Source organism: Pseudophryne corroboree, chromosome 1, assembly GCF_028390025.1.
Source record: "Pseudophryne corroboree isolate aPseCor3 chromosome 1, aPseCor3.hap2, whole genome shotgun sequence".
Taxonomy (NCBI): Eukaryota; Metazoa; Chordata; class Amphibia; order Anura; family Myobatrachidae; genus Pseudophryne; species Pseudophryne corroboree.
The window spans coordinates 997129415-997154690 of record NC_086444.1 but is presented as its reverse complement, the minus strand read 5'-3'; the positions used below and the strand labels follow the sequence as shown (position 1 = coordinate 997154690).

General features: G+C 47.5%; 1 long non-coding RNA gene across 1 annotated transcript; it reads left to right on the top strand.

Moving 5' to 3' along the window:
* Window positions 1-1259: 1259 nt before the first annotated feature.
* LOC134981492 (uncharacterized) lies at window positions 1260-25015 on the top strand. Its single transcript, XR_010190679.1, has 4 exons — window positions 1260-1348; window positions 2532-2652; window positions 23398-24083; window positions 24891-25015. It is a non-coding gene; the product is annotated as an uncharacterized LOC134981492 (long non-coding RNA).
* The last annotated feature ends 261 nt before the right edge of the window (window positions 25016-25276 follow it).

Below are 25276 nucleotides of genomic sequence, written 5' to 3'. Positions count from 1 at the left end.
AGATGCCGCGTGCACGTGCACGTAATCTATTCAGTGTTGGGAGGTGAGCTGGAGGCTGTCCAGCTGCTCGGGGAGCGCTGGGCATGCCCCCAAAATGCCTGAAAATGGGTCCGTGCCACAAGGCCACGCCCACTCGGTCGAGGTCTCTCCCTCCCATCTGAAGCCACAGCCACGCGAGCGTCAGGAATCTATATTTTGAAAAAATGGAAGGTATGGTATTGTATGATAATCCCCACAGTGGAATCCTGATGCTCAGAATGCTGACCGACCCAGGTAAGTAGTATAACTCTAACGTTAACCCACCCCTCTCACAGCCTAACCCTAACCGTCTTCTCCCTCAGCCTAACCCTAACTGCCCTAGCCCCCCCCCCCCCCCCAGCCTAACTCTAATCCCCCTCTGCCTATCCCTAACCTTAAAACTAACCCTTATATTCACCTTGGGCATCTGTCGGCATTGTGAGCATTAGGATTCCGGTGTCGGCATTCTGACCATTGGGGTCCCGACTGCCAGGATCCAGACTGCATCTTGTATTGTAAATAGTTCCTAAAATATCTGCTGTCTGCCAATGGTTGTTGCATTTGCCTCACCTACCCCCAATGTAGCTACAGAGAATATTTTTTTAACCCTGCCAACATTTGGTCTCTTCCCACCTACAGTTGATTCGGCCCTACCTATGAACATTTTTTCCAGTGTCACTTTAAGTTCCCAATTCACGCTTTTCCCTTGACAAAGCCATGGCTATTAGCTGTAGTGAGCTGAGACTGTCGTTAACTACAAGAGGCATACCTTCCAACATTGGTGGTTTGTGTAGCGGGACCCTGTGCGCGCCAAACGTGAACATGCGACCACAAAGAAAGTGAAGCCTCAGGAAAAGGGGGGGGGGGGGGAGCCTCAAAGCACTATGAGGGTGTGCCCAGCATGCTGCCCCCAGGTTCTCCTGGCCAGGGCCGGCGCTATCACTAGGCAGCTTTAGGCAGCTGCCTATGAGCGCCGGCCACTGGAGGGCGGCAGAACACACTGAGAAAATGCTGTCTACAAATCTGTCGCCCCCCACCTCCGTGATAGCGCCTCACATATTCACTTGAGGGCTCAGGCATGTTGCCTGCACCCTTACCACCCCCCGGGCCAGGGCACTTTTATTTTCCCTTTGCAGCCACATGCTGCAGTGTGCTCATACAGAAGCCGACGCTCTGCTGAGTTTGCTTCCTGCATGGACAGGAACAGGAAGTCACGTGGTGCACATGTGACTGTGGTGAGAGAGGAGAGGAGAGGAGCCTTCAGACGTGAGGAGCAGCAGCCCAGCAGGTCTATCAGAAAGCCATACCATACGGGGGAGCACAGACTCAGGTACATTCTGCTGCTAATGAGGGAAACTGGTAATTTTAGTGTGTGCAGGGGAGGGGGGGTATATTAGTGTGTGCAGGGGAGGGGGGGTATATTAATGTGTACAGAGGAGGGGGGGTGGTATATTAGTGTGTGCAGGGGGGGTATATTAGTGTGTGCTGGGGAGGGGGGTGGTATATTAGTGTGTGCAAGGGGGGTATATTAATGTGTGCAGGGGAGGGGGGTGGTATATTAGTGTGTGCACGGGGGGTATATTAGTGTGTGCAGGGGGGGGTATATTAGTGTGTGCTGGGGAGGGGGGTATATTAATGTGTGCAGGGGGGGTTGTATATTAGTGTGTGCAGGGTGGGGGGGGGGGTGGTATATTAATGTGTGCAGGGTAGGGGGGTGGTATATTAATGTGTGCAGGTGAGGGGGGGGTATATTAATGTGTTCAGGGGAGGGGGGGGTGGTATATTAGTGTGTGCAGGGGGGTATATTAGTGTGTGCAGGGGAGGGGGGTGGTATATTAATGCGTGCAGGGGAGGGGGGGGGTGGTATATTAATGTGTGCAGGGGAGGGGGTATATTAATGTGTAGGGGGAAAGGGGGTATATTAGTGTGTGCAGGGGGGTATATTAGTGTGTGTAGGGGAGGGGGGTGGTATATTAGTGTGTGCAGCGGAGGGGGGTATATTAGTGTGTGCAGCGGAGGGGGGTATATTAATGTGTGCAGCGGAGGGGGGGTGGTATATTAGTGTGTGCAGGGGGGTATATTAATGTGTGCAGGGGAGGTGGGGTGGTATATTAGTGTGTGCAGGGGGGTATATTAATGTGTGCAGGGGAGGTGGGGTGGTATATTAGTGTGTGCAGGGGGGTATATTAATGTGTGCAGGGGAGGTGGGGTGGTATATTAGTGTGTGCAGGGGGGCAGGGCCGGCGCTATCACTAGGCAGCTTTAGGCAGCTGCCTATGAGCGCCGGCCACTGGAGGGCGGCAGAACACACTGAGAAAATGCTGTCTCTACAAATCTGTCGCCCCCCACCTCCGTGATAGCGCCTCACATATTCACTTGAGGGCTCAGGCATGTTGCCTGCACCCTTACCACCCCCCGGGCGAGGGCACTTTTATTTTCCCTTTGCAGCCACATGCTGCAGTGTGCTCATACAGAAGCCGACGCTCTGCTGAGTTTGCTTCCTGCATGGACAGGAACAGGAAGTCACGTGGTGCACATGTGACTGTGAGAGAGGAGAGGAGCCTTCAGACGTGAGGAGCAGCAGCCCAGCAGGTCTATCAGAAAGCCATACCATACGGGGGAGCACAGACTCAGGTACATTCTGCTGCTAATGAGGGAAACTGGTAATTTTAGTGTGTGCAGGGGAGGGGGGGTATATTAGTGTGTGCAGGGGAGGGGGGGTATATTAATGTGTACAGGGGAGGGGGGTGGTATATTAGTGTGTGCAGGGGGGGTATATTAGTGTGTGCTGGGGAGGGCGGTGGTATATTAGTGTGTGCAGGGGGGGTATATTAATGTGTGCAGGGGAGGGGGGTGGTATATTAGTGTGTGCAGGGGGGGTATATTAGTGTGTGCTGGGGAGGGGGGTATATTAATGTGTGCAGGGGGGGTTGTATATTAGTGTGTGCAGGGTGGGGGGGGGTGGTATATTAATGTGTGCAGGTGAGGGGGGGGGTGGTATATTAATGTGTTCAGGGGAAGGGGGGTGGTATATTAGTGTGTGCAGGGGGGTATATTAGTGTGTGCAGGGGAGGGGGGTGGTATATTAATGTGTGCAGGGGAGGTGGGGTGGTATATTAGTGTGTGCAGGGGAGGGGTGGTGGTATATTAATGTGTGCAGGGGAGGGGGGTATATTAATGTGTAGGGGAAAGGGGGTATATTAGTGTGTGCAGGGGGGTATATTAGTGTGTGCAGGGGAGGGGGGGTGGTATATTAGTGTGTGCAGCGGAGGGGGGTATATTAGTGTGTGCAGCGGAGGGGGGTATATTAATGTGTGCAGCGGAGGGGGGGTGGTATATTAGTGTGTGCAGCGGAGGGGGGTATATTAATGTGTGCAGGGGAGGGGGGTATATTAGTGTGTGCAGGGGGGGTATATTAATGTGTGCAGGGGAGGGGGGTATATTAGTGTGTGCAGGGGGGGTATATTAATGTGTGCAGGGGAGGGGGGGTATATTAGTGTGTGCAGGGGAGGGGGGTATATTAATGTGTGCAGGGGAGGTGGGGTGGTATATTAGTGTGTGCAGGGGGGTATATTAATGTGTGCAGGGGAGGTGGGGTGGTATATTAGTGTGTGCAGGGGGGTATATTAATGTGTGCAGGGGAGGTGGGGTGGTATATTAGTGTGTGCAGGGGGGTATATTAATGTGTGCAGGGGAGGGGTGGTGGTATATTAATGTGTGCAGGGGAGGGGGGTGGTATGGTGGTATATTAATGTATGCAGGGGAGGGGGTGGTGGTATATTAATGTGTGCAGGGGAGGGGGGGACGGTATATTAAAAATTTGTATGGGGGAGTGGCATATTAATGTGTTTTTGTTTTTTAATGAATGCAGTTTCCCACTGCCTATCACCCACTGCCTCTCCCCGCCCGTCACCTCTCTCCTGAGACCCTCTCCCTATCACTCACTGACTCTTATACCGCTTTTAGACCAACAGCGCGGGGTCGCAGCCGGGAGCCTGACACGGGTGTTACCCGGCTGCGCCCTGCGTCAGCTCCCTTTCCCACTGCACTCGCCAACCCGGCATATTGCCAGTGACGCGGCGGGGGTGGCACTTGGAGATCACATGATCTCCAAGCGCCGCCCGCACATTCACTGTACACTGCAAAGTTTGCCGAGTTGAACACGTGTTCAACCCTGCAAACCACCCGAGTTGGAATACCGGGTCACTCGACCCGGATTATTCCAACTCGAACCTTTTACACCAGCCAGCAACACGGGTTATGCACCTTCATGTGCAATAATCCGTGTTATATGCTGGCGGTGTAAAAGGGGTATTAACCCTCACTCCGTCACCTCTCTTCTATTACACTCTTCCTGTTGTTCACCATTTCCCCATCACCTCTCTCGCTTGTTACCCAGTGACTCTCACCCTCTCAATGTCACCCTCTGTTTTCACCCTCTGCTTGTCACCTTCCTCCACTCACTGGTCACTGCCTCTCCCTAGCTTCACTCTCTACCCTTCTCTCCCTGCTGTTACCCTTTTCCCGTCCGCTCTCTCTCCTGCCACCCTCTCCCTGTCACCTACTGACTTTTCTGTCACCCACCGTCTCTAACACTCACCCGATCACCCTCTCTCTCTTTTCACATTTCTGTGGGGTCTATTCATGAAGCAGTGAAAAGTGTGAAGAAGTTGCCCATGGCAACCAATCAGCTTATATAATTGTATAGAATACACTTTATAAATGTTACCTCAACACTGGTTGGTTGCCATAGGCAACTTCTCCACTGTTTACACTGCATCATGAATAGACCCCTATGAAACATAGTAAAGAGACATGTCAAGCAGACATACAGCTGTGTCCCTCCTCAGCTTAAAGGCTAATTGTGGCAAATGCAACTTGTTTTCTGCAATAAGCGTGCCTGCGGGTGTCCATGAATGCGCTATCATTAGGATCGCATGGTGGCCCTCATTCCGAGTTCGCTCGCTAGCTGCTTTTAGCAGCTCTGCACACGCTAAGCCGCCGCCCTCTGGGAGTGTATCTTCGCTTAGCAGAATTGCGAACGAAAGATTAGCAGATTTGCGAATAGAAATTTCTTAGCAGTTTCTGAGTAGCTCGAGACTTACTCCTACACTGCGATCAGTTCAGTCTTTTTCGTTCCTGGTTTGACGTCACAAACACACCCAGCGTTCGCCCAGACACTCCCCCGTTTCTTCAGACACTCCCGCGTTTTTCCCAGAAATGCCAGCATTTTTCCGCACACTCCCATAAAACGGCCAGTTTCCGCCCAGAAACACCCACTTCCTGTCAATCACACTCCGATCACCAGAACGATGAAAAATCTTCGTTAGGCCGTGAGTAAAATAGCAAACTTTTGTGCTAAAAATTTGCGAAAAAATCTAACGAGTGAACAACTCGGAATCACCCCCGGTGTGTACACTCCTGCGAATGGGACGCAGCTTGCCGTGGCTAGTCATCAGCGCAATGTGGCTGCTTGCTGGTAGGATGAGAGTGGCCACATCTGTATTTGTAGGAGGGCGCAAAATGTATAGTTTGCAGGAGGGCGCTGATCACCTTAGCACCGGCCCTGCCTGCAACCCCCGCATGATGCCCGCACCCTGCAAATTGTGGACTCGGGCACGATGCCCGCACCCCTTCTCCCCCGCAATTGTGGACTCTGTAATGATGCCCGCACACCGACTACTATATACATGATGTATATTATATCTATATCCCACGGAAACCCTTCCACACAAATCCTGCGTTTGCCCCTGGATGCCCACACAACCCCCCCCCCACCACGAATTGCGGACACTTGGGGATGAAGCCCACACCCCTCCACGAATTGCAGGCTCAGGCATGATGCCTGCATCCCCCCATGATTGTGGAGACGGGCATGATACCCGCACAACATACACCCCCCCCCCCCCCCCTGCACGAATTGCGGACTCGGCCATGATGCCTGCACCCCCCCACGTTTGCGGACCCGGGCGTGATTCTCTCCCCCCCCCCCCCTGCGAATTGCGTTCTCGGGCATGATGTCCGATCGCCACTAATCCTCCGCCCCCTGATTGCAGACTCCAGCTTGTTGCCCGCAACACCCTCACGATTGCAGAGTCGGGGGCATGTAGCACACACCACCAAATCCGCCCCCCACATCCCAGCGCGACTGGAGATTCTGGGATGTTTTAGTCTCCCCCCTCCCCTGGATGGAAGACTCAGGTACCCCTTCCTTTGCGATTGCAGACTCCCACATGTTGCCCGCAAACACCCCCCTCCCCACACTGCGTAGAATCAGGCATGTTGCTCACAACCCTCCCTTCTATTGCAGACTCGGTGATGTTTCCTTTTCCTTCCCGCGCGATTGCAAACTCCCGCTTGTTGCCCGCACCCCCCCTCCCAACATACTGCGATTGTAGAATTGGGCATGTTGCCCGCAAAACACAAATCCCCCCCCCCCCATTGCAGACTCTGTTATGTTCCTCTCCCCCCTCGCGATTGCAAATTCCCGCCTGTTGCCTGCAGCCCCCGCCCAAGCGATTGCAGAATCGGGCATAGTGTCCGCATCTCGCCCATTCGCAGACTCTGGCATGTTGTCCACATCCTCCTCCCCCCCACACACCTTGCGATTTCAGTCTCAGGCGTGTTTTTGACTACCACCCCTTCAGCGATTGCAGACTCCCGCATGTTGCCCGCTAGCCCCCACCCCCACAATTGCAGACTCCTGCATGTACGGCATCCACCACGTACCACTATGTAAGCATGCAGAGGGGGGGGGGGAGCAGGCTAAAGTTTTGCCTAGGGTGTCAAGAAACCTTGCACCGGCCCTGCTCCTGGCACTGTGAATAGATGCACAGCATCTATTCTTCCACTGCTTACCCGCTGCTCTGCTATGCAGAGCAACATAGTGTGCTCTTCCCAATCTCCCTCACCACCACCACCACCACCACCACCACCACCACGGATGGGTCAGTGGGGCAGTCCTAGAAAAATGGGATTGGAGGTATGCAGGAGGAGAGGGGCACATGTGAAGTGCAGGAAGCAAAGAAACCCATGATAGTGACAGCAGGTGTACAGAAAGACGAAAAACAGTGGCAGAACAGTCTCACAGTAAGATGAGAGTATAAAATGTGAGATGTGCTTGAGTGAGTAGGGAGGAGAATACCCCCACAGTACAGTATTTACTAAGCATCAGTTTTGACTGTATTTTGAAAACCCTCATCAATGCCCATTGGTTTAAAAAACTCATCTCACTAACCCACTGAAAAGCTGCCACATTTTGAAAGCACTGCACAGATCCCTAGGTTAACATTTTTTACATTTGCAAAAAAAGAAAAGAAAAAGCTAGCCCTCGGCCTTTAACACTAGAATGGTAGTGGAAATTCTGGAAAGTTGCAGATCCCAGCAAGGCTCATTCCTTTCCATTTCTGATGGGTTGTTGCTTTGCTTTTAATTGTGATAAGGGGCGAACTGTCTTTAGTAAACAATCCTTTGATGATGTGCTGGATTTGATTAAGCGCTATGGGCAAGGGGCTTCGGGCCTGATTCACTACCATTTGCAATTGTGAGATTGCACGCAGTGAGCAATTATCGGCAGACTGTGCATGCGCTGTGAACGCATTGCGATCGGCTTGTGTATGCAGCCTAATTGTAAAGACACATTTTGATTGACAGGAAGCGACTGTTTGCGGGTGCTAACCTGGCGTTTGTGGGGAGTGGTTGGGAAAACCCAGTCATGTCATGGCCGTTTTCGGGGCATGTATGTGACGTTATCTGTGAACGCTGCATTGAAAAACATGGCGCCCGGTGTGACTGCATTTTTATTGATTTGAGTATGCTGGGGTCCACTGCAACTTTTAATGGTGCTAATTTTTTGCATATGTATTGTGATTGTGCTAATGCATATGGCAGATTTGCAAAGGCATCAGTGGGCGTCTTTTACCCTTTCAGGGCGACTCTTCACATGCCATTTTTGGCAGTAGCAGGTTAGTAAAAATTAGAGATGAGCAGGTTCGGATGTAACGCCAGAATTAATGCCAGTTCGGTTTTATCCGGATTTTTTCTATTGGCTATCCAAAACACGTGACATCCGTGAGCCAATAAGATGCCGTTTTGAGAAGCGAGTAAGTCCAAGTAAAACCGAACCCGCTCATCTCTAGTAAAAATTGCTAGTTCATCCTTTAATATCGATCCATCGTAAATTAGGCCCTTTGATAGCAAAGGTTGATTTTGTATCGGATTTTTGCCTGTTGCTCTTGCACCCCAAATCCTTCCTCTTAATGGGCTATACATTTGAAACTTCTTATTTCTTAGACTGTTGCTTGTCCATAGGATGCATGCTTTCCTGTGCATTCTTTGAAAGGTTCAGTGCCTTTGTGCAATGGTGCATTCAGACTGGCACAGATCATGGGGTATATTCAATTGAAGTCTGATTTATTCCGACATTAATTGTTGGAATGGATCCGACCTGGGTTATTCAATGCGATTTAAATTCGACTTTAAAAAAAGTCGAATTGAGATACTTTAGCTGAGACGGAGGAGAGCCGCGGGCAGACGGGGGAGAGAAGCGCTACAGCAGCGGCTACAGCAGCGTAGCCGGAGGATGTGTCGCAGCCACCGCTCACAGCTGGAGCCACGTGGACGCTGCTGTGAGCGGCGGCTGTGACATCCTCCAGCTACGCTGCCCGCTGCTGTAGTGCTGCTTGCCTGCGGCTCTCCCCTGTCTCCCCTGCCCCTGTCTCCTCCTCGTCTCTCCCCCGTCTCTGCTCCCGCATCACAGCCGCCGCTCATGGCAGCATCCACCAAGCTCCAGCAAGCAAGGTCTCGCTTGCTGGAGCCGGGTGAACGCTGCTGTGTGCGGGGGCTGTGACACATCCTCCGGCACTGCTCTCCCCCGTCTGCCCGCGGCTCTCCCCATCTCTGCACCCGCAGCTTTCCCCATCTCTGAACCCCTTCCGACCTAAAAAAGTTTAAAACTGCCATCTTTTCGACAGACGGCAACTTTCGACTTCAATTGAATATACCCCATTGCAGGAATCACCCATTATTTGGATGATTTCATGGTTGTGAGGCCAGCAGAGGCAGGCATTTGTGAGGATGTGCTTTTTTTCAGTAAAAGCATTGTTCTGAATCCTAGGTGTGCCCAGTGCCTATGGCGTGACTAAGGGCCTGGCTTCCTGCTTGGCATTGAAATAGATACCTTGGCAGGTTGATGTCATTTGCCAGCTGGTTGAGGGATCAATTAGGTTACTGGGCCTATTTCAGATGCACTCCTAACTGACATGTCACAGGCTGTGTTTGAAAAATGTTAGGAACTGGTTGGTTTGGACTTTATCTCCGTCCAAGCCTTAATAAATAGACCCCTTAGTGAGTGACAAGAAGATAGTATTTAGAGGTAGTAATGGGGAGTGGCTGGTAAATGCAGGCGTGTCATGGCCATTCAGATAGCGCCACTGGACGGGCATGAATTACCAGTTGCAATCTTACTTACTATTAGCGAGCCCTCTGCATTCCAGGATAGCAGCTCAGCCTGTTCGTCTACAGAGGGACTCATACTCTGTGACATGACACGATTTGTGACGATGGTACCGAATGTCGGATGGAAATGATGCAACAGCAGTGGGTGTCCCTATGCTCAGCCTAGCTTCTACCCATATTAGTATATAGTCACAATCGCAAGAACAACACCACTAAGGGCCTAATTCAGACCTGATCGTAGCAGCAGATTTGTTAGCAGATGCATACCTCCCAACTTTGAAGAGGGAGGAAGAGGGACCCCTGCGCGGCGAAGCTGCGCGCGTACCAAAAAGGGGGCGTGACTTGCAGTGGAAGGGGCATGGCATCTGCCGAGTGGGCGTGTCCGAGCGCCACGGACCCATTTTCTGCATTTTGGGGGCATGCCCAGCACTCCCCGAGCAGCCCCCTGCTCCCCTCCCAGCATTGAATAGTTGCCGTGCGCACGGCATCTATTCAGTGATCACTGGCTGCTTTGCAGAGCAAAGCAGTGGGTCATCAAAGCCTGCCCCCCCACCCGCGGGACACTGCGACCCGCGGGAGGGACAGCGGGATAGTGTCCGAATAGCAGGACTGTCCTGCTGAAATCGGGACAGTTGGGAGGTATGCAGATGGACAAAACCATGTGCACTGCAGGGGTAAGGGGGTGGGGCAGATATAACATGTGCAGAGAAAGTTAGATTTGGGTGGGGTGTGTTCAAACTGAAATCTAATTTGCAGTGTAAAAACAAAGCAGCCAGTATTTATCGTGTACAGAAACAATATAACCCACCCAAATCTAACTCTCTCTGCACATGTTATATCTGTTCTCCCCCTGCAGTGCACATGGTTTTGCCCATCTGCTAACAAATTTGCTACGATCAGGTCTGAATTAGGCCCTAAATAAGGTCCATTGGGGGTAATTCCAACCTGATCGCACGCTGCCATTTTTTGCATACGTATACACCGCAATGCGCAGGCGTGACGTATGGGTACAAAGCGGATCGTTGCTGTGCGATGGATTTAACGAAGAATCCATTCGCACAGCCGATCGGAAGGAGATTGACAGGAAGAGGGCGTTTCTGAGTGTCAACTGACTGTTTTCTGGGAGTATTTAGAAAAACGCAGGCGCGTCCAAGCGTTTGCAGGGCGGGTGTCTGACGTCAATTTCGGGACCGGACAGGCTGAAGCGATCGCAAGGGCTAAGTAAGTTCTAAGCTACTCAGAAACAAATACCCTCCAATTGTACCTTTTTGGCAGGTACAGTGCCTTTTTTTTCATGGTCTGTACTAATTTTTGGCTCTCGAAACCTCCATTGAAAGTATAGGAATAGTGACCACGCCCCCTTTACATATGGCCACGCCCCTCTTCAAATTTGTACCGATATTTATGTGTAAAATGTTGGAGGGTATGGAAACTGCACAAACTATTTTGTACCGCTCAGCTGCACATGCGATCACACCCTTGCACAGCAAATATACACTCCCCAGTGGGCGGCGACTATGCGTTTGCATGGCTGCAAAAAGTAGCTAGCGAGCGATCAACTCGGAATGACCCCCATTGTGTAGAAGCTAGCAAGTTTGTTACATTTTCATGTAGGTTAAATCTAGAGATGTGCGGCGGGCACTTTTCGTGTTTTGTGTTTTGGTTTTGGTTCTGGTTCCATCCTCGTGTTTTGGATCTGGATTAGTTTTGCCAAAACTACCCTTTCGAATTTTGGTTTTGGACCTGGATGATTTTTGAAAAAAACATAAAAACAGCTAAAATGACAGAATTTGGGGGTAATTTTGATCCTACGGTATTATTAACCGCAATAACATTCATTTCCACTCATTTTCAGTCTATTCTGAACACCTCACACCTCACAATATTGTTTTTAGGCCTAAAAGTTGCACCGAGGTAGCTGTATGACTAAGCTAAGCGACACAAGTGTGCGGAACAAACACTTGGCCCATCTAGGAGTGCCACTGCAGTTGCAGACAGGATGGCAGATTTAATAACTAGGCCCCAAACAGCACATCATGCAAAGAAAAAAAAAAGAGGTGCAATGAGTTAGCTGTATGACTAAGCTAAGTGACACGTGTGCGGCACAAACACCTGGCCCATCTAGGAGTGGCACTGCAGTTGCAGACAGGATGTCACTTAAAAAAACTAGTCCCCAAACAGCACATCATGCAAAGAAGTAAAAGAGGTGCTATGAGTTAGCTGTATGGCTAAGCTAAGCGACACAAGTGTGCGGCACAAACACCTGGCTCATCTAGGAGTGGCACTGCAGTGGCAGACAGGATGGCACTTAAAAAAACTAGTCCCCAAACAGCACATCATGCAAAGAAGAAAAAGAGGTGCAATGAGGTAGCTGTATGACTAAGATAACTGACACAAGTGTGTGGCACAAACAACGTGGGACGTGCTGGAATTTGCCCAGATGTCATATACGCACAGTATTGGTGGCACAGGAGAGCATACCCCTGAACCAAACACACACACGGCAAAGCCTGTAAAATTAATTTGGATAATAATAACCTTTTTATTTGGAGCTATAATAATAATATGCAGCACAGGCGAGCGTACCCCTACACCACACAGGGCAAACCCTGTAAAAATTATTTGGATAATAATATAAGTAATGTATATAACCTTTTATTTGGAGTAAATAATATACAGCACAGGACACCACCACTGGACTTATGGCAGCACAAGACACCACCCCTGGACTCATGCAGCACAAGACAGCACCACTGGACTGGACTTATATGGAAGTACCCCTGGACTTATATGGCAGAACCCCTGGAGTTGTACGGCAGTGTCAGACAGGATGGCACTTTAAAAAACTAGTCCCCAAACAACACAAGGTGCAAAGTAGAAAAAGAGGTGCAAGATAGACTTGTCCTCTGGCCCTCCCACCCACTCTTATGTTGTATAAACAGGACATGCACACTTTAACAAACCAATCATTCCAGCAACAGGGTCTGCCACACGACTGTGGCTGAAATTATTTGTTTGTTTGGGCCCCCACCAAAAAAGAAGCAATCAATCTCTCCTTGCACAAAGTACAGTAGCTCTACAGAGGCAAGATGTCGACCTCATCCTCTGATTCCTCACCTCTTTCAGTGTGTACATCCTCCTCCTCACAGAGTATTAATTCGTCCCCACTGGAATCCACCATCACAGGTCCCTGTGTACTTTCTGGAGGCAATTGCTGGTAAAGGTCTTCCCGGAGGAATGTATAATTCATTTTGATGATCATCATCTTCTCCACATTTTATGGAAGTAACCTCCTACACCGATTGCTGACAAGGTTACCGGCTGCACTAAACACTCTTTCGAAGTACATACTGGAAGGGGGTCAACTTAGGTAAAATAAAGCCAGTTTGTGCAAGGGCATCCAAATTGCCTCTTTTTCCTGCCAGTATACGTACGGACGGTTTGACATGCCTACTTGGATGCTGTCCCTCATAATCCTCCACCATTCTTTCAATGGTGACAGAATCATATGCAGTGACAGTAGACGACATGTCAGTAATCGTTGGCAGGTCCTTCAGTCCGGACCAGATGTCAGCACTCGCTCCTGACTGCCCTGCATCACCTCCAGCGAGTGGGCTAGGAAATCTTATCCTTTTCCTCGCAGCCCCAGTTGCGGGTGAAAATGAAGGAGGAGCTGTTGACGGGTCATGTTCCGCTTGAGTTGACAATTTTCTCACCAGCAGGTCTTTGAACCTCTGCAGACTTGTGTCTGCCAGAAATAGAGATACAACGTAGGCTTTAAACCTAGGATCGAGCACGGTGGCCAAAATGTAGTGCTCTGATTTCAACAGATTGACCACCCTTGAATCCTGGCAAAGCGGATGAAGGGCTCCATCCACAAGTCCCACATGCTTTGCAGAATCGCTCCGTCTTAGCTCCTCCTTCAATTTCTCCAGCTGCTTCTGCAAAAGCCTGATGAGGGGAATGACCTGACTCAAGCTGGTAGTGTCTGAACTGAGTTCACGTGTGGCAAGTTCAAAGGGTTGGAGAACCTTGCACAAGACGGAAAACATTCTCCACTGCGCTTGAGTCAGGTGCATTCCCCCTCTTTTGCCTATATCGTAGGTGGATGTATAGGCTTGAATGGCCTTTTGCTGCTCCTCCATCCTCTGAAGCATATAGAGTGTTGAATTCCACCTTGTTACCATCTCTTGCTTCAGGTGATGGCAAGGCAGGTTCAGGAGTGTTTGATGGTGCTCCAGTTTTTGGCACGCAGTGGCTGAATGCCGAAACTGCCCCCCAATTTTTCGGGCCACCGACAGCATCTCCTGCACGCCCCTTTCATTTGTTAAAAAATTCTGCACCACCAAATTAATTGTATGTGCAAAACATGGGACGTGCTGGAATTTGCCCAGATGTAATGCACGCACAATATTGGTGGCGTTGTCCGATATCACAAATCCCTAGGAGAGTCTAATTGGAGTAAGCCATTGTGTGATGATGTCCCTCAGTTTCTGTAAGAGGTTGTCAGCGGTGTGCCTCTTACGGAAAGCGGTGAAACAGCGTAGCCTGCCTAGGAATGAGTTGGCATTTGCAAGATGCCGCTACTGGTGCCGCTGCTGTTGTTGCTGTGGGAGCTTGGGTACAAGAGGAAGAAGGGATTTAGGTGTCAGTGGACTGCTTAGGCTCTTACCCAAAGTTTCACAAATTGACACTGACTTCTTATGAATTCGCTGCAGGTGACGTATAAGGGAGGATGTTCCTAGGTGGTTGACGTCCTTACCCCAACTTAATACAGATTGACAGAGGCAACACACGGCTTGATACCTGTTGTCCGGATTTGTGGAGAAATTCCACACCAAAGAGGTGGCTTTTTTGGTATTTTGCCCAGGCATCACAATGGGCTTATTCATCCCATGGACAACAGGCGTCCCCCCCGGTGCCTGATTTAAACAAACCACATCACCATCAGAATCCTCATCGTCAACTTCCTCCTCAGCACCAGCAACACCCAAATCCTCATCCTGGTGTACTTCAACAGTGACATCCTCAATTTGAATATCAGAAACTGGACTGTGGGTGCTACTTTCGGCACTTGCAGAGGGCATGTAAATGGTAGAAGTAGCCACCTCTTCCCATCCAGTGTTGGGAAGGTCAGGCATCGCAACCGCAGACACACTTGGACTCTCCTTGGGGATTTGTGATACCATCTTAGAACGCACAGTTCTTTGCTGTGCTTTTTCCACCTTAACTCTTATAATTTTTCTAGCGGGAGGATGAGGGCTTTCATCGTCATGTGAAGCTGAACCACTAGTAATGAACATAGGCCAGGGCCTTAGCCGTTCCTTGCCACTTCGTGTCATAAATGGCGTATTGGCAAGTTTAAGTTTCTCCTCAGACCATTTCAATTTCTTTTTTTGGGTCTTTTTACTGAACTTTGGCTTTTTGGATTTTACATGCCCTCTACTATCACATTGGCCATCAGCATTGGCAGACGACGTTGATGGGATTTCATCGTCTACAGATGGAGCCATCTTTATCTTGGCCTTTAATAGGATTAACTGATCCAGGGCAGTCGGACTTAATCCCCTGATGTATTGTTTTCTCTTTATTGTATTGCAGCTGAGAACAATAGATGAAGGGCTTATGCTAATAAACCATGGTGTGCCTAGGTGTAGCAGAGAAGCCAAAATGAGTTTGGCTCCATCTGTATGTCATGACTAGTGGCAGCAGCTTGAGCACTAGGAGGAAATAGTTCTTGATCTTTCCCTATTTTATCCTCCAAATTTTTGTTCTCCACTATTTTTCTGGAGTTATATAACAATATGCGGTACAGGACAGCATACCTCTACACCACACAGGGCAAATGCTGTGAAAATTATTTGGATTAAATATTAATAGTCCATTTATTTGGAGTAAATAATATAAAGCACAGGACAGCACCACTGAACTTATATGGCAGCACCACTGGACTGGACTTATACGGCAGTACCACTGGACATATACGGCAGTATCACTGGACTGGACTTATACGCCAGTACCACTGGAATTATATGGCAGGATCACTGGAATTATACGGCAGGATCACTGGATTTATACGGCAGGATCACTGAAATTATACGTCAGGATCACTGGAAATATAGGGCAGGATCACTGGACTTATACGCCAGTACCACTGAAATTATACGGCAGGATCACTGAACTTATACGGCAGTACCACTGGAATTATACGGCAGGATCACTGGAATTATACGGCAGTACCACTGGATTTGTATGGCAGTACCACTGGACATATATACGGCAGCATCACTGGACTGGATTTATACGCCAATACCACTGGAATTATACGGCAGGATCACTGAACTTATATAGAAGGATCACTGGACTTATACGGAAGGATCACTTGAATTATACGGCAGGATCACTGGATTTATACGCCAGTACCACTAGAATTATACGCCAGGATCACTGGAATTATACGGCACGATCACTGGACTTATACGGCAGGATCACTGAAATTATACGTCAGGATCACTGGAATTATAGGGCAGGATCATTGGACTTATACGCCAGTATAAGCGGCAGTATCACTTGTCTGGACTTATACGCAAGTACCTCTGGAATTATATGGCAGGATCACTGGAATTATATGGCAGGATCACTGGATTTATACGGCAGTACCTCTGGACATATATGGCAGTATCAATGGACATATATGGCAGTATCACTGGACATATATACGACAGTACCACTGGACATATACAGCAGCACAGGGACACCACCACTGGACTGATGCAGGACAACACAGCACCACTGCAAAGAAAAGTTGTTCATCATAGCGGTCTATTTAGATGATTTACTTTTGGTAGGTCAAGAAGATCACATCACTGACGTCAAGCACCATCTTAAACAAAGATTCAAGTTGAAAGATCTAGGCCCTGCAAATCATCTATTAGGTATAAAAATTGTACAAAATCTGCAAAAAGGAACTGTCACAATTGACCAACAAACATACATTGAGGCAATAATTTCCAAATATGGAATGACAGATGCAAAACCAGTAAGTACTCCCATTGATAAAAGGACAAAGATAGTCAAGGCCATGTCACCAAGTATCAAGGGGGAGATAGAGGAAATGCAAGAAATCCCTTATCAAAATGCTATTGGCAGTTTGATCTATGCAAGCATCGGGACACGACCTGACATCAAACATGCAGTGAGTCAGGCAAGCCAGTTCACAAATAATCCTGTGAGACAACACTGGATTACAGTAAAGAGAATACTAAGGTACCTCAAAGGTACAAGTTCACTAAAGCTGAGAGTTACAAGATCAACAGATACCAACTTAAAAGTATTCTGTGACGCCGACTGGGGATCAGATGAGGATGACAGACGTTTGCACTGGTAAGTGCAGCCGTAAGCTGGGCAAGTAGGAAACAACCCACAGTTGCTCTTTCTACAATAGAGGCAGAGTACATGGTGCTCCCAGAAACTTCAAAAGAAGCACTTTGGATAAAAGAGACTTTGTTAATTAGGTCTTCTTTACCACAGTGAGATCATCAACATAAAGTGTGATAACAAGGGAGCAATTGATCTTTCTTGTAGCATAAAGCATCATGGACGATCTAAGCACATTGCTATAAGACATCACTTCATCCGTGAATTGGTGGAAAACAAGTCCATAAATCTGGAATATGTTGCAAGTGAAGAAAATGATGCCAACATGTTGACAAAAGGACTGTCATCATACTTGTTACATGCATTCCTGATGGAATGTGGACTAGAATAAGGTTAATGTTGATTTATTCTTACCGTTTTGCATCACATTATGTTTTCGGTTACAGGAGGGACTACATTTTTTCAAAGAGATCAATAAAATGTTCTTTACATTTGTGACCGGAGACAGTGCATATCTCCTACACAGCAGTCTATGGGCGCATCCCCTAATGTTAATTCCCTAGTGTCAGGAGTCATTCGGAGGCAGAGCTATGTGATGTAATCCCTGCTCGTCCTCCAGAGTGAGTGAGTCCCGGTGTGTGCAAGCGTGCAGAGCTGAGACCGGGAGTGGATCTCAGCAACAGAGACTCACAGCGTTCCATTGCATGTATCGCGGCTCCGGAGCTAACGCTGAGCCAGGCGCCACATCTTCTCTACTGCAGGAGTCAGACTGCACGGCTGTGTAATCCTCCATCCCTCACCACTGGAGACAACTCCTGATATGTACCGCTACCACTGCTGTTACCTTATATGAGATAAGGCCCCTAATTGCCTATATCAGTATCACATCTGAGTCACCTGTGTTCCTGTGTTCACTGAATAAACCTGCATTACTGTTTAAGTCATTAAGGGGGTCATTCCGGGGTTGATCGCTAGCTGAATTTGTTAGCAGCAATCAGGCTAAAAAAATGGCAGTTATGCGCATGCATATGCGGTGCAATGCGCACGCGTGACATACGGGCACAACGAACGATGTAGCTTTGCACAGGGTCTAGCGATGCATTTCAGTCGCACTGCTTGCCGCGGAGTGATTGACATGAGTGGGCGTTTCTGGGTGGCAACTGACCGTTTTCAGGGAGAGGGCAGAAAAATGCAGGCGTGCCAGGAAAAATGCAGGCATGGCTGGGCAAATGCTGGGCGGGTTTGTGGCGTCAAATCCGGAACTGAATAGTCTGAAGTGATCGCAAGCGCTGGGTAGGTTTTGAGCTACTCTGAAACTACACAAATTTTTTTTGCAGGAGCTCTGCGATACAACCGTTCGCCCTTCTGCTAAGCTAAAATCCACTCCCAGTGGGCGGCGGCATAGCATTTGCACGGCTGCCAAAACTAGCTAGCGAGCGATCAACTCGGAATGACCCCCAAAGTCCGTGGACTTACGTCACTGCACCAGGGAATCCAATACACTCTGCCAACAGAAATAAGGAAGGGCTGGCAGCATTTACTTGGGTCAAAGATTACGGCAGTTAACAATGGGGAGCAATACCTCAGTGCATAAGCTTGAGGTTATTATAATAAAGGGATTTTCTGGGCATCTAGTGGACATTACATATTTCTCTAGATTGTACAGCAGGGTTGATACAGCATTATTTTGGATTCCTAAAACAGTGAAAGATTGGGTTCAGGGGAACGCTTTAAGGAAGATAAGAATCGGCTTATTGATGTTGGTTTGTTACAGTCCCTTGTCGACATATTGGTGACCATAGCTACTGATACTTATAAGGTGGGCCTATCTCAGGTAGCTTTTTCTATGATATTCTATTCAGCACTTATGCCCTTATTTATCAATAAGTGATACATTTCACTGTGAGTGATAAATTGCTCTAGCCAATCCGCTCCTAACTGTCATCTTTCAAACCCAGCCTGTGGCATGGAAGTTAGGAGCTGATTGGCTGGTGAAATTTATCACTCATAGTGAAATTTAACACTCATTGATAAATAAGGGCAACAGTTTGTGAAATAGTTCATTATCCATGACATTATTAGATTCTGGCTTTCAGGCTCAGGGTCTCATTCAGAGTTGATCGCAGCAGCAAATCTGTTAGCAGTTGGGCAAAACCATGTGCACTGCAGGGGGGGAGGGGCAGATATAACATGTACAGAGAGAGTTAGATTTGGGTGGGGTGTGTTCAAACTAGAGATGAGCGGGTTCGGTTCTCAGAGAACCGAACCCTACCGGACTTTGCCTTCCGAGTTCGGTTCCGAGCCAGGCTCGGGTTTCCCCACCTGACTCGGAAACCCCATCGCGGCAAAACGTCATCATCCCGCTGTCGGATTCTCGCGGGATTTGGATTCCATATAAGGAGCCGTGCGTCGTGGCCTTTTTCACTCCAGTCTCGGAGAGTGTATTGAGAGGACGTGTCCTCAGTGTTCAGTGTCTGTGTGGGGGAGGGAAAGTGGGGTGGAGAGTCTTGTGTTGTGCTGCTCAGTGCAGTTCAGTGTAGTCAGTGTATTGTGCTGCATCAGTCCAGCCAGTCACAGTGTTGGTGTCCTCTGCTGTCATATATTCAGTGTAGTTGTATAAAGTGGTGCTGTGTTGTGCTGTGCTGTCCAGTCCAGTGTAGTCTGTATTGTGCTGCATCAGTCCAGCCAGTCACAGTGTTGGTGTCCTCTGTTGCTATATATCCAGTGTAGCTGTATAAAGTGGTGTTGTGCTGCATCAGACCAGTGGTAGTGTCCTGTCCATCAGTCATTCCAGTGATGATATACGCTGCTGCTATATGTCCACTGCTATAGTATTATAATAATAATAATAACAACAACAACAACCACAAGTCCCTTACAGTGTTGTTGTGTTGTGCTGCATCAGACCAGTGGTAGTGTCCTGTCCATCAGTCATTCCAGTGACAATATACGCTGCTGCTATATGTCCACTGCTACAGTATTATAATAATTATAACAACAACCACAAGTCCCTTACAGTGTTGCTGTGTTGTGCTGCATCAGACCAGTCGTAGTATCCTGTCTATCAGTCATTCCAGTGACGAGGCAGTCACAGTGGTATACGCTGCTGCTATATGTCAACTGCTACAGTATTATAATAATTATAACAACAACCACAAGTCCCTTACAGTGTTGTTGTATTGTGCTGCATCAGACCAGTGGTAGTGTCCTATCCATCAGTCATTCCAGTGATGAGGCAGTCACAGTGGTATACGCTGCTGCTTACGACAGTGCCCGAAGGGTGTGATGAATCACCTAGTATTATTATAATAGCTCCAAATAAAAGGGTTATTATCCAAATTAATTTTACAGGTTTTGCCGTGTGTGTGTGTGATTTAGGGGTATGCTATCCTGTGCCACCAATATTGTGTGTGTATTACATCTGGGCAAATTCCAGCACGTCCCATGTTGTTTGTGCCACACATTTGTGTCGCTTAGCTTAGTCATACAGCTACCTCATTGCACCTCTTTTTCTTCTTTGCATGATGTGCTGTTTGGGGCCTAATTTTTTTAAGTGCCATCTTGTCGGCAACTGCAGTGCCACTCCTAGATGGGCCAGGTGTTTGTGCCGCACACTTGTGTCACTTAGCTTAGTCATACAGCTACCTCATTGCACGTCTTTTACTTCTTTGCATGATGTGCTGTTTGAGGCCTAGTTTTTTTAAGTGCCATCCTGTCTGCAACTGCAGTGCCGCTCCTAGATGGACCAGGTGTTTGTGCCGCACACTTGTGTCGCTTAGCTTGGTCATCCAGCTACTTCATTGCACCTCTTTTTCTTCTTTGCATCATGTGCTGTTTGGGAACTAGTTTTTGAATAGTACCATCTTGTCTGCAACTGCAGTGCCACTCCTGGATGGGCCAGGCTTTTGTGCCGCACACTTGTGTCGCTTAGCTTAGTCATACAGCCACCTTGGTGCAACTTTTAGGCCTAAAAACAATATTGTGAGGTGTTCAGAATAGACTGGAAATGAGTCGAAATGAATGTTATTGAGGTTAGTAATACCGTAGGAGCAAAAGTACCTCCAAATTCTGTGATTTTAGCTGTTTTAATGTTTTTTTTTTCTAAGATCATCCAGATCCAAAACCAAAACCAAAACACGAAAGCGTGGTTTTGTCAAAACCAAGCCAAAACCAAAACACGAAAGAGGAATTAGAACCAAAACACAAAACACGAAAAGTGCCAGCCGCACATCTCTAGTTCAAACTGAAATCTAAATTGCAGTGTAACTATAAAGCAGCCAGCACTTAGTCTGCACAGAAACAAAATAACCCACCCAAATCTAACTCTCTCTGCAAATGTTATATCTGCCACACCTGCAGTGCACATGGGCCCTCATTCCGAGTTGAACGCAGCAGTTCATCGCATCGCAAAACGGCGAAAATCCGCCAACTGCGCATGCGCAACAGCTGGACTGCGCGTGCGCAAAGGGAGTGATACGACGCTTGAGCAAAATTCCGAACTGAAAATCTGCTCGTACTACACCACCGAAAACAGGGAGTGACGGAGGCGTGACAGAGGCACGGCTTCGCTATCTAACGAAATGGGCGTGAAAGTGGGCGGCTAGTGTGGGAGTATGCAACCAGCAGTAGGCGTGTTTTGAGCAGAAATGCGTATACGATGGTAAATGTACACAACAAATGTTCGCTATCCTGTCGCAGCCGAGGAGTAAGTCTGCAGTTACTCTGCACTTGCGAAGTACTGTTACTAGTGTGTCTGCCCTAATTAGCAATTATTATGCCAATGAATTCACCTGTTGTCCAATTACTCAGCAAACACTGCTCAGCCAAAATACTAGAAACAGCAATTGTCTGGACACATAACATTTTTATTGTTAGCACCTACACATCTGACATGCTCCCAAATAATCTTGTTTTTATTTTTATTTGCAAAATAAACATTGATGTTAAATGCATATTGTAATTATTTATTTAATAGTAGCAAATGCAATCAAGTGTGAATAAACCAACTTATAAACTACATCAGCTAAATCTTATCGACATAGACATATTCCTTTGTACATACCAAATAACATGAACCACATAATGCAGGCTACACTTAATGTTACTTAATAAAATTAATTTAAAATTTGTTGGGAATATGTGTCCATATCTAATATTATGTAATGTTGCCCCTAGTAACCCCAGGTCCTATTTTTAAATTTTTAATTATATGCCCTGTTAAGTGTTGTGCAAGGCATACCTGTTTAAATTTATAATATGCAATGTTTGTCTAAATATTCTGATTGTTCCCTTGTTCCACAAATGTCTCTATGCCATGCATCTGTTTACATTACAAATGACACAACATATGATCCTAAATGTCGAAAACTTTGTGACTTTGTGCAGCTGATTGTTATTGACAAATGTGGTGAGTACACAGATTGTAACAATTAATTTTATATAAGCGTGTGTGTATGTGAGTGAGTGCGATTGTGAGTGTGTGTTTGTGTATGTGTATGTGTGTGAGTGTGATTGTGAGTGAGTGATTTTGAGTGAGTGTTTGCGTGTGTGTATGTGAGTGTGTGTGAGTGTAATTGTGAGTGTATGTATTGTTTTTCTTGTTCTTCCGCGGCTGTGAATTTCCGCTATTGCGAACTGTACCCACTGTCCTTCACAGCAATGCACACATCAATAAAGTTTATTAGATGACACCAGAAATTTACAACCAATCACATGCCACCACACACTATAAATATAAGCCCATATATGGAAAACACCATTGGCACCATGCGCGCAGCTGCATTTACCCACCGTGAGCGGCGCGTGTTGGTCGCAGTAATGGACCGCCGCATAGGCCGCGCAGGGCCCTTTATCCCCAATAGGATAAAGCGCAAGGCCTACGCAGAGGTCCGCCACATACTCCGCACCCGCACCCAGTCCACACGCTCAATTATTCAGCTGGAAAGGCGCTGGAGCGACCTCCACTGTCGCACACCGGACCTGTTGGTGGAACTCCGCCAATAAATCCGCACTAGACGTAGGCGCATTAAGTTTCATATTACATTAAATAACACTGAGATTATTAGCAGAAACTTTTAATGCAAAACTTGCATATTTTCACTAAGTTATATAGTGTGAAAATTAGCACACTGACAATGAACTATTGTAGAACAAACATGACACAGTGTGTGTGGTTAGGGCAAGCAGTACTGACTGTGTAGCAAAGTGCTTCTGAAAAAGTGAATGTTGTTGTACTGAGTTGCTACACAGGCTGTCAACTGAACCCAATAACTTGCTCTGTGGGCTAAATTTACTAAGGTGGGAGCTTTTTAGAACTGGTGATGTTGCCTATAGCAACCAATCAGATTCAATCTATTATCTTCTAGATGCAGCTTAATAAATGTTATGTAGAATCTGATTGGTTGCTGTGGGCAACATCACCAGTTTAAAAAAAAACTTAGTAATTTTACCCCTGTTTCTTTAACATGGGACAGAACAGTGTAATAGAAAAATGCTGTTGTTATAATTTTTAAAGCCACAACCTAAATATTACATATGTCATTCTAGGGCGAGCGCAACGGCAAGCTGCTGCTGGAAGCCCAGACCAATCCCCTTCTCAGCCCCCCTCCCCTTCTGTCGCCCAATCCCCCTCTCCTTCCCATTCCCCTTCTCTGTCCCCCTCCCCTTCTGTTGCCCAAACCCCCTCTCCTTCCCAATCCCCTTCTCAGCCCCCCTCCCCTTCTGTTGCCCAATCCCCCTCTCCTTCCCAATCCCCTACTTTCCCCCCTCCCCTTCTGTCGCCCAAACCCCCTCTCCTTCCCAATCCCCTTCTCAGCCCCCCTCCCCTTCTGTCGCCCAATCCCCCTCTCCTTCCCAATCACCTTCTCTGCCCCCCTCCCCCTCTCTTCACCAATACACCTTTCTGTCCCCCTCCCCCTCTGTAGGCCAAACCACCACTCCGCCCACCTCCCCCTCTCTTTCCCATTCCCCCTCTCTGGCCCCCTCCCCCTCTGTGGCCCAAACACCCTCTCCGCCCCCCTCCCCCTCTCAATCAGACCCACCCTCTGTAAACAGCTCCCCATTCCATCCTCCTTCCCCAATCCATCCTCCTTCCCCAATCCCTCCTCCTTCCCCAATCCATCCTCCTTCCTCAATCCAGCCTCCTTCCCCCATCCAGCCTCCTTCCCCACCCAGTGAATGGGCAGCAGAAGCCCCTGCGGATCTTCAGGGTAGTGCGCATGTGGCAAATGAGAGTAAGTTTTTACACATTTAAAATGTATTTGTTACCTACTTAAACTTCAAATTCCAATACATGCAGTGTTGTACTGTGGCCAATCTTGGCCCAAGGAAAAATGTTTGTGTTCTTCATCATGGTATGAATGTTGCATTTACATTTGTGTGAGTATCATTAGATGTACAGTGTCTATGTCTGCAATGTTTAGGGTGTCCACTCTAGGTCGACACTCATTAGGTCGACAGGGTTGCCAGGACAACAGGGTTTATATGTGCTAGGTTGTCAGTGAAACAGTTAGACCTGAGTGGAGTTTAGTATGCTGTTGGTCTTTTACACTTGTGCCTGGGTATTCCTAATATTTGCACATTCAACTCGCATGCTTCACTTTGTTAGCCAGGCTAAGGACACAATGATTTGTGTTGTGAAAGTTACACTCAAGTCTGCTTCACTCCAGATGTGAATGAATCCCAGCATGGGGTTACATTTACTGAGATGGGAGTTTTATTCAAGATGGGATGTTGCCCGTAGCAACCAATCAGATTCTTCTAGAAGATATGTGGAATCTGATTGGTTGCTATGGGCAACGTCCCATCTGAAATAGAACTCCCATCTTAGTAAATGTACATCATGGTGTGGTACACTTTTAAAATTTTTAATTTAACAATAACAAACATTGCTGAGCATGCTTGTGTGTTGGTATGCTACTGTTTTTACATTCAAACATCCATGATGTAGTCCCTTTGCCATTAAAGTGTGCTTTGTGGCTTGCTTGTGTAATAGGTAAGGTGAGTAAGTTTTTTATTTTTATTTTTGCTCTTCATTTCAGATGGTGCAGTTGGAGATCCCACAAGCCTGCCTGGCATCCTTGCCAGCCTAAAGGCAAATTTGCAGGCCATGCTGGCCGATGTTGACCGGCTGCAACAATTTTTTTAAAAGAAAACTATTTTTTATTTGTTCCAAAAAAAAACAAAAAACAAATTATGTTCAAAAATAAAAAAAATTGTTTACAGTTAAGCGGTTGTTGTGTTTTTTAATGCAATAAAAGAACAGCATATTGCCTAGCAGAAATTGGTTACCTTACAAAAAACACACATCAAACTTACAATTATTAATCTTATTATTTACAAACAAACAAACAAATTATGTCAGTTAGGAGCTTATTGTTTAGAAAAACATGTAAACACATATATTCACACACTACACCTCCACACA